At 40.2% G+C, this 13786-nt stretch overlaps 1 long non-coding RNA gene across 2 annotated transcripts in view; it reads right to left on the reverse strand.

Moving 5' to 3' along the window:
* Window positions 1-6498, reverse strand: part of LOC147917358 (uncharacterized) — a 53860-nt gene extending 47362 nt beyond the window's left edge. For both annotated transcript variants that reach the window (XR_015552042.1, XR_015552041.1), the window contains exon 1: window positions 6374-6498. This is a non-coding gene — a long non-coding RNA (uncharacterized LOC147917358). The remainder of the gene's footprint in view (window positions 1-6373) is intronic.
* Between the last annotated feature and the right edge of the window lie 7288 nt (window positions 6499-13786).

Consider the following 13786-nt stretch of genomic DNA (forward strand, 5'->3'; position numbering starts at 1 on the left):
GTTAGAGGGGAAAGTAAGAGAGAGCTGTAAGCAAGAAGTGTGATCCAGAAGATCTTTCAGTGGGAAGTTCTCAAAATTATAAGTAACACTTTGTTTAGTACAAATCCTCATTAGTTAGGGGTATGGTTTTTAAAATTCTAATTTAAAATATTGAGTCAGAAAAACCTGGGTTAGGCCGGCCCCGTGGCTTAGCGGTTAAGTGCGCGCGCTCTGATGCTGGCGGCCCGGGTTCGGATCCCGGGAGCGCCGCGAGGCACCACTTCTCCGTCCAACGCGAGGCCGAGTCCCACGTACAGCAACTAGAAGGATGTGAACCTATGACGTACAACTATCTACTGGGGCTTTGGGGGGAAAAAACTGAATAAATAAAATCTTTAAAAAAAAAAAAAAAAAAGAAAAACCTGGGTTTGAGTCCCAGCTCCATCACTTAACAGGCAGTGTAACCATGATTAAGTTACTTCACATCTTTGAGACTCAGTTTCATTATCTGTAAAATGTAGCTATTTCTCCTGCCAACCTCATAGGGTGGTTACTAGGAAAAATTAGGATAGTGGAAAGGGAGTGAAACCTGAAAATGCTAAGTAAGTGTGGCAAACATTATTGATAGCCTCTGAAACAGCCATTCCCTTCTTCACTCTTGTTGGCAGAACCTTAATTTTATTTAGGTATTCACCCATCTCCCATGGGGTAAATCATGATCTCATCTAATCTGGTGATCCCACTTCCATGCCAGTGATTGGTTTAGAAAGGGGAAGGAGACCCAATCCTGGTCAATGAGATGTGAGGGGAAGTTTCTCAAGAGGTTCTGTTAGTTCCTGTCATATGTTAGCAGAGTAGCAAGATTCAGTGACAACTTTAGGTTGCCAATAAGTATCTTAATGGCTTGAATTTTTAAAATAGCTTTGTTGTTAGTGCCAGTAGATTCTGACTCTGTGTGACCTTGTGGATAGTAGAGCAGAACCCTGCCTGGTCTTTTTGTGCCATCCTCTTATCTTCGGGCCCTGTATCAGACAATGCTCCGCTGCTATTCAGAGAGTTTTCATGGCTAATTTTTTGGAAGTGGGTGGCCAGGTCCTTCTTCCTAGTCTGTCTTATTCTGGAAGCTCCACTGAAACCATCCACCATGGGTGACCCTGCTGGTATTTGAAATATGGTGGCAGAGCTTTCAGCGTCCCAGCAACAGGCAGCTGCCACAGTGTGACAACCAACAGATGGGTGGTGGTGTGGTCCCCTAACTGGGTTATATACATAGAAGCGGAATTTCTGGGACCCCTGAAACAAAGGGAATTCCCAGGGAAATGGCAAAGGATACCCCAAGGTGACAGCTGTACATCAGGCCTAGAAAACAACCAGTTCAGATTGGAGCAGGAAGTCAGAAATTCTGAGGAGGGAGGTCTCCAGGAATAAAATGGAACGGGTATCTTGTAGGTTTGCTTGATTGGAAAACTATATCGAAAACAACAAGGTGAATCATAGGCCAGCTAGTTCACCAAAGAGACCCAGGGAAAGAAAGTTAAGAAGAGCCCTCCTGGGAATGGAACAAATCTCAAGCACTGGCCTCAAAAACTATACATGCCTGAATTTTATTGCATCAGACTGTGGAGCAATTTATCCCCTAGGACATTGTCAAAAACAATCAGGCAACAATTAGTGGGGACTAACAGCTGGGTATAATACCAAAAGGGGCAGAAGGCTTAAAAGAAAGATCAAGGAAAGAGGCAAAGAGAGCCCTGCTAAAACCAGGCATTCCGTAGTGACTGTCCCATACCCAAGGCTGTGCCCTCTGAAGGGCAACAGAAGAGTCTTCACAGTGTGTGTGTGTAACAGAAGACTGTGTGAAGTGTGTGTGTGTGTAGGAATAGACCACTAGTCTATTAGTTTACCCACTAGTCTATTAGTTTAGTGATTTAGTTCAGCCAAGCCACTAAATAAATACACAAGTAAACAGCAACAAAAACAAGCACCAGAGAGGAAGGGAAATAAATATCCAATGTTGATATAATATCTTACCTACAAAGTCCAGTTTTCAACAGAAAAATCATGGCACATGCAAAGAAACAGGAAGTATGACCCATATACAGGAAGAAAAAGGAGGCAACAGAAACTACCTGTGAGGGGTCTCGGATATGGGATTTAACAGACAAAGAGTTCAAAATATGTTTTTTTGAACACTATAAATGTGTTCAAAGAACTAAAGGCAACCATCCTTAAAGAAGTAAAAGATTCTATGATGACAATGTCTCATCAAATAGAGAGTACCGATAAAGAGATATAAATTATAAAAAAGAACCAAAAGGAAACTTCGGACTTGAAAAGTAAAATAATCAAAATGAAAAATTCACTAGAGAAGCTCAACAGATTTGAACTGTCAGAAAAAAGAATCAGCAAACTTGAGGATAGGTTGATAGAGATTGTGAAAAGCAAAGAACAGAGAAAAAAGAATGAAGAAAAATGAACAGAACCTTAGAGAAATGAGAGGCACATTAAGCACACCAACATACATGTAATAGGAGTAGCAGAAGGATGAGAAGAAAGAAAGAGAAAGAAGAGAAGAAAGAAAAAAATATTTAAAGAAATGGCTGAAAGTTTCCCAAATTCAATGAAAAATATTAATGTACACATCCAAGAAGATTAATAAACTCCAAGTAGGATAAATATAAAGAGATCCCCACCTAGTTACATAATAAAAATGAAATAAAATCCTTCTACTCTATTTGACTCAATAGTAAACATTTACCATCTGATGTTATAGCCATAAGGCTATAAACACTGAATATTGACTTAACCAAAAATTTGTTATACTTATATTGAGAGGATGGTGAAAAGGAGCATTGGTAATACAGGTAAGGTGGTGAGGTGAGGAAGATTTAATGTGAAAGCTTCATGGGGAAGGTTTACATTCAGTGTTAGTCCTCATCTAACACAAGAAATTGAAGATCTCAAAATGATGACATGAAGAGAATAAGTATGAGAGATAGCAAGAGACGGCAGGATATGCATATTTTCAGAAATATGGAAGTAAATTGAAAAAGAAGCAGCTACAACTTGAAAGTGTTACCTTTGGGATTAGCACCGGGGCTGGGAATGGGTGGGGCAGTCTGTTTTTCTGTTTTTCATTGTAAGCCCTTAGTACAATTTGACTTTACATATGTACGTGGTTTTACATCTACAAAATGCAAATTAACTTTTTTTACCTTACCACACTTTGATGACGATGATTTTTCTTTTTCTTTTTTTCCCCAGCTTTATTGAGATATAATTGACATATAACATTGTTTAAGTTTAAGGCATACAATGTGATCATTTGATACCTGTATATATTGCAAAATGATTACCACAATAAGTTTAGTTAACACAACCATCGCCTAACATAGTTACCATTTTTTTGTGTGTGATGAGAACATGTAAGATCTACACTCTTAGCAACTTTCAACTACATATTACCTATAGTCACCATGCTGCACATTAGATCCCCAGAATTTATTCATCTTATAACTGGAACTTTGTACCCTTTGACCAACATCTCCCCATTTCCCCCAGCCCCTGGCAACCACCATTCTACTGTCTGTTTTTATGACTTCAGCTTTTAAAAATTCCATGTATAAGTGAGATCATATAGTATTTGTCTTTCTCTGTCTGACTTATTTCACTTAGCATAACGCCCTCAATGTCCTTTCCATGTTGATGCAAAAGGCAGTATTTCCTCCTTTATCATGGCTAACATTCCATTGTATATATGTTTGTGTGTATAAATATACCACATTTCTTTGTGCAGTCGTCTGTCAATGGACACAGGTTGTTTCCATGTCTTGGCTGCAGTGAACATCAGGGTGCAGATATCTCTTCAATATAGTGATTTCATTTCTTTTGGATATATACCTTGAAATGGGATTCCTGGATCATGTGGTAGCTCTCTTTTTAATTTTTTAAGGAACCTCCATACTATTTTCCATAGTGGCTGTACCAATTTACATTCCCACCAACAGTGTACAAAGGTCCCCTTTTTTCCACATCCTCACCAATGCTTGTGATATCTTGACTTTTTGATAATAGCCATTCTAACAGGTGTGAGGTGATATCTCATTGTGGTTTTTTTTTTTTTTGCTGAGGAAGATTCACCCTGAGCTAACATTTGTTGACAATCTCCCCCCTACCCTTATTTTTTTTTTTGCTTGAGGAAGATTAGCCCTGAGCTAACAGCCGTGCCAGTCCTCCTCCACTTTGTATGTGGGTCGCTGCAACAGCATGGCTGACAAGTAGTGTAGGTCTGCACCTGGGATCTGAACCTGCTCACCTGGCCCGCCAAAGCGGAGCACACTGAACCTCAACCCCTATGCCACAGGGCTGGCCCCTCATCGTGGTTTTAATTTGTGTTTCCCTGATGATTAGTGATGTTGAGCATCTTTTCACGTACCTGTTGGCCATTTGTATGTCTTCTTTAGAGAAATGTCTATTCAGGTCCTCTGCCCACTTTTAAATTAGATTACTTGTTTTTTTTGCTATTGAATTGTATGAGTTCCGTATATATTTTGGATATTAACCCCTTATCAGATATATGGTTTGCAAATATTTTCTCCCATTCCATAGATTGCCTTTTTATTTTGTTGATAGTTTCTTTGGTTGAGCAGAAGCTTTTTAGTCTGATGTAGTCCCACTTGTTTATTTTTGCTTTTGTTGCTTGTACTTTTGGTGTCATATCCAAAAAAACTGTTGCCAAGACAAACGACAAGGAGCTTTCTCCCTATGTTTTTTTCTAGGAATTTTCTGATTTTAGATCTTATGTTTAAGACTTCGATCCATTTTGAGTTAATTTTTGTGAATTGTATTAGATAGGGGTTGAATTTCATTCTTCTGCATGTGGTTATGCAATTTTCCCAACACCATTTATCGAAGAGACTGTCTTTTCCCCACTGAGTATTCTTGGCTCCCTTGTCAAATAGTAGTTGACCTTATATATGAGGGTTTACTTCTGGGCTCTTGATTCTGTTGCATTGGTCTACGTGTCTGTTTTTATGCTAGTACCATGCTGCTTTGATGAATATAGCTTTCTAATATAATTTGAAATAAAGAAGTGTGATGCCTGCAGCTTCGTTCTTCTTTCTTAGGATTGCTTTGGCTATTTGGGGTCTTTTGTGGTTCCATATGAATGTTAAGATTGTTTTTTTCTATTTCCGTGAAAAATGTCATTTGAATTTTGATAGGGATTGCATTGAATCTATAGATGGGTTTAGGTAGTATGTACATTTTAACAATATTAATTCTTTCAATCTGTGAACATGGGATATCTTTCCATTTGTGTCTTCAATTTCTTTCATCAATAGTTTATAGTTATAGTTTCATCAATAGTATATAGTTTTCAGTTTACAGATCTTTCACCTCCTTAGTTCATTTTATTCCTAAGTATTTTATATTGTTTTTTATTCTACTATAGGTGGGATTTTCTTTTTCAGATAGTTTGTTGTTAGTGTATAGAAATACAATTGATTTTTGCATGATGATTTTGTATCCTGCAAAATCCGATCCTCAAATAGCTGCACTATTCATTCTGTGTGTATGTAGTCCCCAGACCAGTGATTCTCAAACCTTGATGCTCATCAGAATCACCTGAGGAACTTTCCCTAAACCCTGATTCCTATGTTCTAACCATAGGATTGTCTTAATAAGTCTGGGGTGGAAGCCGGGAATATATATTTTCCAAAAGCTACCTGGGTAATTCTGATATGCAGCCAGAGTAGAAAACCACAGCCCTTTGACTAACTAAGAAAATCTAGTAGTCAAAATAGAGGATATGGAGAGGTGACATCAGCATCATGGGAGAGTGAGCTCTCCCCTTAGACTCTCCCCACTAAGATACAACAAAAAGGGCGTGGAGTCAAGATGGCAGCGTAGGCAGACTCTGAACTCACCTCCTCCCGTGGACACAGCCAATTTACAACTACTCGTGGAAAAATTACCCCGAGACAGAACTGAAAACTGGATAAGAGGAACTCCTGCAACAACGGACAATCCTAACTGAGGTAGAAGAGGCAGAGACTCCCTTCTGGAGAGGAAAAACTCCGCCTTCACAAGCCGCCAGCTTCACGGCCGCCGGGAGCAGCTCACAGGTACGCAGCCCTCCCTGGAGGTGCGGGGTCCTGAGCCGGGGAGCGCCCCCGCTGTGGGCATTTTGTGGACCCAGCACAATCGACACCACCGGCATAATATCTGACTTTGCCTGCTACTAAAGCATTGGGGAGCACCTCCAGAAAACCTGGTTCACAAAGAAACTAAAACTGGCTCTTAAAGGGCCCGCGCACAAACTCACCCGTTCCAGAAAGCATCCTAAAATCACCAGAAAGAAAGGTGCACAGTGCTTTGGTGACAAGAGACTCACCTAATAGGCCCTGAGTGCATCTCGGTGAGGGGTGAGACCTCTCCAGGGACTGGGACATTGGCGGCGGCCATTGTTGTGGCCTGGTGTGAGTGTGCTGACACAGACGCCATTGGAGTTCTCCCTGGGGCCTGCTAGCCCAGGATCTGCCCCACCTGCTAGAGCACTGATTTAATCCAGCTCAGCCAGGGCAGGCAGCCCACCCTAGAGACTGGCCCCACCCAACAACAAGCCCTCAGGCAACGTGTGGGCCTGCATAGATTGGTGACTGGATTCTCTGCAGCCTGGCAACTGAGCTGACTTGAGCGGGCAGGGTGTGCACAAGGAGCGGGTGGAGAGTGTGGGGTGGTGGCGGAGTGTGTGGGGCTCCCGGCGTGGAGAGACTGGGTCCGCTTGGGGAGGTCGGGGCGCTCACACGGGGCAGGACTGTGTTGACTGTGTGTGTGGACCTGTGGGCAACAGGGCTTGTCAGCTGCAGAAGACTTGTGCTTCTCAAAGACCTACATAGGAGGTTTGCCCCACCTTCCAAAGCCTGAAACAATTGGGTGCTCCTGTGCCTGAGGCCAGCCCCACCCAGCTGCAATCCTCAGAGAGCTGACAAGAGACCTAATAGGCTAGAGGCTTACAGCAATTGTAAGGCCCTGAGCCTAACAACCTGCCACGCTGGGGGCCTACTCACTTAATAGAAATACTGCAACACAAATGTGGTATTAGAACTTACAGCCAACTGTGCTGGGGCTCCCCACACCTGATAAAGAGACTGAAGGGCCCACAACAACTACAAGCAGCTGAGCATTACAACAGCTGGCCAGGAGCATAACTCAGCCTCCCTGGGCGCCTATAGGGAGAGCTAACAGGCCACAATAGAAGGACACACGTAGCCCACATAGGGGCCACCCCTGGAACATTGAGAACTGAGGGAAGCACACTGGAAGCCTCCTAAGGCATCACTTACATAAGGTCACCTATCCAAGAGCAGGAGCCGTAGCTGACCTACCTAATACGTAGACACAAGCACAGGGAAAGAGGCAAAATGAGGAGGCAAAAGAATACATTCCAAGTAAGGGAACAGGACAAAACCCCAGAAAAGGAACTAAGTGAAACAGAAATGAGCAACCTACCTGACAGAGAGTTCAAACTAAGAGTGTTAAGGATGCTCACTGATCTGGGGAGAAGAATAGATGAACTCAGTGAGAATGTCAATAAAGAAATGGAAGATATAAAAAAGAACCAATCAGAAATGAAGAATACAATACTGGAAATGAAAAATTCATTAGAGGGACTCAAAAGCAGAGTAGAGGATACAGAAGAACGGATCTGTGAGCTGGAAGAAAGACTAGAAGAAATTACCCAAGGTGAACAGGTAAAAGAGAAAAGAATTAAAAAGAGTGAGGACAGTCTAAGGGACCTCTGGGACAACATCAAGCGCACTAACATCCGTGTTATAGGTGTCCCGGAAGGAGAAGAGCAAGACAAGGGGGCAGAGAATCTATTTCAAGAAATAGTAGCTGAAAACTTCCCTAACCTAAGGAAGGAAACAGACATCCAGGTACAGGAAGCACAGAGAGCCCCAAACAAGATAAACCCAAAGAGGCCCACACCAAGACACATCATAATCAAAGTGTCCAGAATTAAAGATAAAGAGAGAATCCTAAAAGCCGCAAGAGAATGTCAAGTTACATACAAAGGAAACCCCATAAGGCTATCAGCTGACTTCTCAGCAGAAACCTTACAGGCTAGAAGAGAATGGCATGATATATTTAAAGTGCTAAAAGGAAAAAACTTACAGCCAAGGATACTCTACCCAGCAAGGTTATCATTCAAAATGGAAGGAGAGATCAAAATTTTCCCAGATAAGCAAAAATTAAAGGAGTTTGTCACCAAGAAACCAGTGCTACAAGAAATGTTAAAGGGACTGATTTAAGGGGAAAAGAGAAGACCAAAAATAGGAAAAATTATCTATTTCCATGATTAGAACGTAATGGATACAAATGCACAAAAAAGAGGTTAGATATGATATCAAAAACATAAAAGGAGGGAGGAGGGGAGTTAAAGAGTACAGCTTTCAGACACAGGTCAAACTAAAGAGACCATCAATTCTGTATAGAAGAAGTAAGGAACAGAGAAGGACTACTAAAACACTGAGAAAAAAAAAAAAAGTTAAAAAATGGCAGTAAGTACATACTTATCAATAGCTACTTTAAACGTCAATGGACTAAATGCTCCAATTAAAAGGCATAGGGTGGCTGACTGGATAAAAAAACAAGACCCATATATATGCTGCATACAAGAGACACACTTCAGACCTAGAGACACTCACAAACTGCAAGTGAAGGGATGGAAAAAGATACTCCACGCAAATGGCAATGAAAAGAAAGCTGGGGTAGCAGTACTCATATCAGACAAAATAGACTTTAAAACAAAAACTGTAAAAAGAGACAAAGAAGGGCATTACATAATGATCAAGGGAACAATCCAACAAGAGGATATAACACTTGTAAATATCTACGCACCCAATGTAGGTGCACCTAAATATATAAAGCAATTATTAACAGACATAAAAACAGAAATAGACAGTAACACAATAATAGTAGGAGACTTTAACACTCCACTTACACCAACGGATAGATCATCCAAACAGAAGATCAATAAGGAAACATTGGCCTTAAACGACACACTAGAACAGATGGACCTAGTAGATATATACAGAGCATTCCATCCAAAAACCAAAGAATACACGTTCTTTTCAAATGCACATGGAACATTCTCCAGGATTGATCACATATTAGGCCACAAAACAAGTCTCCATAAATTTAAGAAGATTGAAATAATACCAAGCATCTTTTCTGACCACAACGGTATGAAACTAGAAATCAACCATAGGAAGAAAATCAGAAAAGCCACAAATACATGGAGATTAAACAAAATGCTACTGAACAACGACTGGGTTAACGAAGAAATCAAAGAAGAAATCAAAAAATACCTGGAGACAAATGAAAATGAAAATGCGACATGCCAGAATTTATGGGATACAGCAAAAGCGGTTCTAAGAGGGAAGTTTATAGCGATACAGGCCTATCTCAACAAACAAGAAAAATCTCAAATAAACAATCTAACAATGCACCTAAAGGAACTGGAAAAAGAAGAACAAACAAAGCCCAAAATCAGTAGAAAAAGGGAAGTAATAAAAATCAGAGCAGAAATAAATGAAATAGAGACCAAAAACAATAGAAAAAATTAATAAAACCAAGAGCTGGTTCTTTGAAAAGATCAACAAAATAGACAAACCTTTAGCTAGACTCACCAAGAAAAAAAGAGAGAAGGCACAAATAAGTAAAATCAGAAATGAAAGAGGAGAGGTTACAACAGACACCTCAGAAATACAAAAGATTATAAGAGAATACTATGAAAAGCTATATGCCAACCAATTCGACAATCTGGAAGAAATGGATAAATTCTTAGAATCATACAACCTTCCAAAACTGGATCAAGAAGAAGTAGAGAATTTGAATAGACCAATCACCAGTAAGGAGATCGAAACAGTAATCAAAAACCTCCCCAAAAATAAAAGTCCAGGACCAGACGGCTTCCCTGGTGAATTCTACCAAACATTCAAAGAAGACTTAATACCTGTCCTTCTCAAACTCTTCCAAAAAATTGAGGAGAGGGGGAAGCTCCCTAACTCATTCTACGAAGCTGACATTACCCTGATACCAAAACCAGACAAGGACAACACAAAAAAAGAAAATTACAGGCCAATATCACTGATGAACATCGATGCAAAAATCCTCAACAAAATACTAGCAAATCGCATACAACAATACGTTAAAAAGATTATACACCATGATCAAGTGGGATTTATTCTAGGTGTGCAGGGATGGTTTAACATTCGCAAATCAATCAACGTAATACACCACATTAATAAAATGAAGAACAAAAATCACATGATCATCTCAGATGCAGAGAAAGCATTTGACAAGATACAGCATCCATTTATGATAAAAACTCTGAATAAAATGGGTATAGAAGGAAAGTACCTCAACATAATAAAGACCATATATGAGAAACCCACAGCTAATATCATCCTCAATGGTGAAAAACTGAAAGCTATCCCTCTAAGAACAGGAACCAGACAAGGATGCCCACTGTCACCACTCCTATTTAACATAGTATTGGAGGTCCTAGCCAGAGCAATCAGGCAAGAGAAAGAAATAAAAGGGATCCAAATTGGAAAGGAAGAAGTGAAACTGTCACTATTTGCAGATGACATGATTTTATATATAGAAAACCCTAAAGAATCCACCAGAAAACTTTAAAAGTAATAAACGAATATGGTAAAGTTGCAGGATACAAAATCAACATACAAAAATCAGTTGCATTTCTGTACACTAACAACGAAGTAGCAGAAAGAGAAATTCAGAATACCATCCCATTTACAATTGCAACAAAAAGAATAAAATACCTAGGAATAAACTTAACCAAAGAGGTGAAAGATCTGTACACCGAAAACTATAAAACATTGCTGAAAGAAATTGAAGAAGACACAAAGAAATGGAAAGATATTCCGTGCTCTTGGATTGGAAGAATTAACATAGTTAAGATGTCCATACTTCCTAAAGCAATCTATAGATTCAATGCAATCCCTATCAAAGTTCCAACAACATTTTTCACAGAAATAGAACAAAGAATCCTAAAATTTATATGGAACAACAAAAGACCCCGAATAGCTAAAGGAATCCTGAGAAAAAAGAACAAAGCTGGAGGTATCACACTCCCTGATTTCAACATATACTACAAAGCTATAGTAACCAAAACAGCATGGTACTGGCACAAAAACAGACACACAGATCAATGGAATAGAATTGAAAGCCCAGAAATAAACCCACACATCTATGGACAGCTAATCTTTGACAAAGGAGCCAAGAACATACAATGGGGAAAAGAAAGTCTCTTCAACAAATGGTGTTGGGAAAACTGGATAGCCACATGTAAAAAAATGAAAGTAGACCCTTACCTTACACCATGCACAAAAATTAACTCCAAATGGATTAAAGACTTGAATGTAAGACCTGAAACTATGAGACTTCTAGAAGAAAACATAGGCAGTACGCTCTTCCACATCGGTCTTAGCAACATCTTTTCAAACACCACATCTGACCGGGCAAGAGAAACAATAGAAAAAATAAACAAATGGGACTACATCAAACTAAAAAGCTTCTGCATAGCAAAGGAAACCATCAACAAAACGAAAAGACAACCTAACAATTGGGAGAAGATATTTGCAAACCATACATCTGATAAGGGCTTAATCTCCAAAATATATAAAGAACTCATGCATCTCAACAACAAAAAAACTAACAATCCAATTAAAAAATGGGCAAAAGACCTGAACAGACATTTCTCCAAAGAAGATATACACATGGCCAACAGACACATGAAAAGATGTTCAAAATCACTAACCATCACGGAACTGCAAATCAAAACCACAATGAGATATCACCTCACGCCCATCAGAATGGCTATAATTAACAAGACAGGAAACAATATGTGTTGGAGAGGATGTGGAGAGAAGGGAACTCTCATACACTGCTGGTGGGAGTGCAAACTGGTGCAGCCACTATGGAAAACAGTATGGAGATTCCTCAAAAAATCAAGGATAGAACTACCATATGATCCAGCTATTCCACTGTTGGGTATTTATCCAAAGAACTTGAAAACACCAATTTGCAAAGGTACATGCACCCCTGTGTTCATTGCAGCATTATTCACAATAGCCAAGACTTGGAAGCAACCTAAGTGCCCATCAAGGGACGAATGGATAAAGAAGATGTGGTATATATACACAATGGAATACTACTCAGCCATAAGAAACGATGAAATCCAGCCATTTGTGACAACATGGATGGACATTGAGGGTATAATGCAAAGTGAAATAAGTCAGAGGGAGAAGGTCAAATACCGTATGATTTCCTTCATTAAGTAGTAGATAATAACAACAATAAACAAACACATAGGGACAGAGATTGGATTGGTGGTTACCAGAGGGGAAGGGGGGAGGGAGGAGGGTGAAAGGGATAATTTGGTACATGTGTGGTGATGGGTTGTAATTAGTATTTTGGTGGTGAACATGATGTAGTCCATGCAGAAATTGAAGTACAATGATGTACACCTGAAATTTTTGCAATGTTATAAACCAATGTTACTGCAATAAACAAAAAATTTATAAAAAAAAATAAATAAAAGCAAAATATTTTACACTAAAAAAAAAAAGATACAACAAAAAGGACATTCATACCAACAGAGGACATTCACGCAACACAGAAGACGTCTGAGAGACTCACGCAGCCATATGTCTGAAGGTGGAGGTGCTGGACCCCCCAGAGGAAATGGAAGGAGGTAAGGAGAGCTTCTCTCCCTCCTGAATGGCAGTGACCCTGGGACTGCGCCGCTCTCAGAGATGGGGGGAGGGGCTGCCCTCCAAGGGAACACCATCGTTCTCCAAGTTCCCTAACAGCTGGTGGGAAACGCCCACATGGAGATGACTGAAGTGTTTTGGGGGTGTCTTCATCAAGCTAGCACCCCAGGAGCGCAGATAGCAAGGGAAGAGCGAGAAGGCCCTGGGATGGGGCAGGTGAAAGAAAGCGCCCCTCCCCCAGCCTGGGGCTCCAGCACAGCCGGTCGGCCAGAGTGCCTGCGGATTGCGGCGGGCTCAGAATACACAGCTCTTGACCCCACCCCCACCCAGTGACAGCAGGTGGAAGCTGCAACCAGATACTATCACTATGCAGAGACACAAATCCACACTGTCAAATAGTGTGAAAAAATATATTAAATCTCCAGACTAGGAGGAAAATGACAAGCACCGAGAAATCAATCCTGAAGGCACAGAAATTTATAATCTAAACAATGGAGTATTCAAAATAGTGATCATAAAAAAGCTCAATGAGTTACAAGAAGATACAGATAGTTCAATGAAATCAGGGGTGTCTTCACAAAAGAGATTAAACTATAAAGAAAAACCAATCAGAAATATTGGAGAGGAAAAACAATGGAGGAGATAAAGAAAAATCTGGAGTCTTTAAATAACAAAGCTGATAATATGGGGGATAGAATTAGCAATCTAGAGGATAGGAATGCAGAAATGCTGCAGATGGTGGAGGAGAGAGAACTAAGACTTAAAAGAAATGAAGAAATTCTCCAAGAAATATCTGACTCAATTAGGAAATGCAACATAAGGATTATAGCTATTCCAGAGGGAGAAGAGATGGGAAAAGTAGCAGAGAGTTTGTTCAAAGAAATAATAGCTGAGAACTTCCCAAACCTGGGGAAGGAGCTGGAAAAACAAGTGAACGAAGCCAATATATCTCCTAACTATATCAACATAAAAAGACCCTCTCCAGGGCCAGCCCCATGGCT

Source organism: Ceratotherium simum, chromosome 4 (genome assembly GCF_057802395.1).
Source record: "Ceratotherium simum simum isolate JZ-2026a chromosome 4, ASM5780239v1, whole genome shotgun sequence".
In the NCBI taxonomy this organism is placed as follows: Eukaryota; Metazoa; Chordata; class Mammalia; order Perissodactyla; family Rhinocerotidae; genus Ceratotherium; species Ceratotherium simum.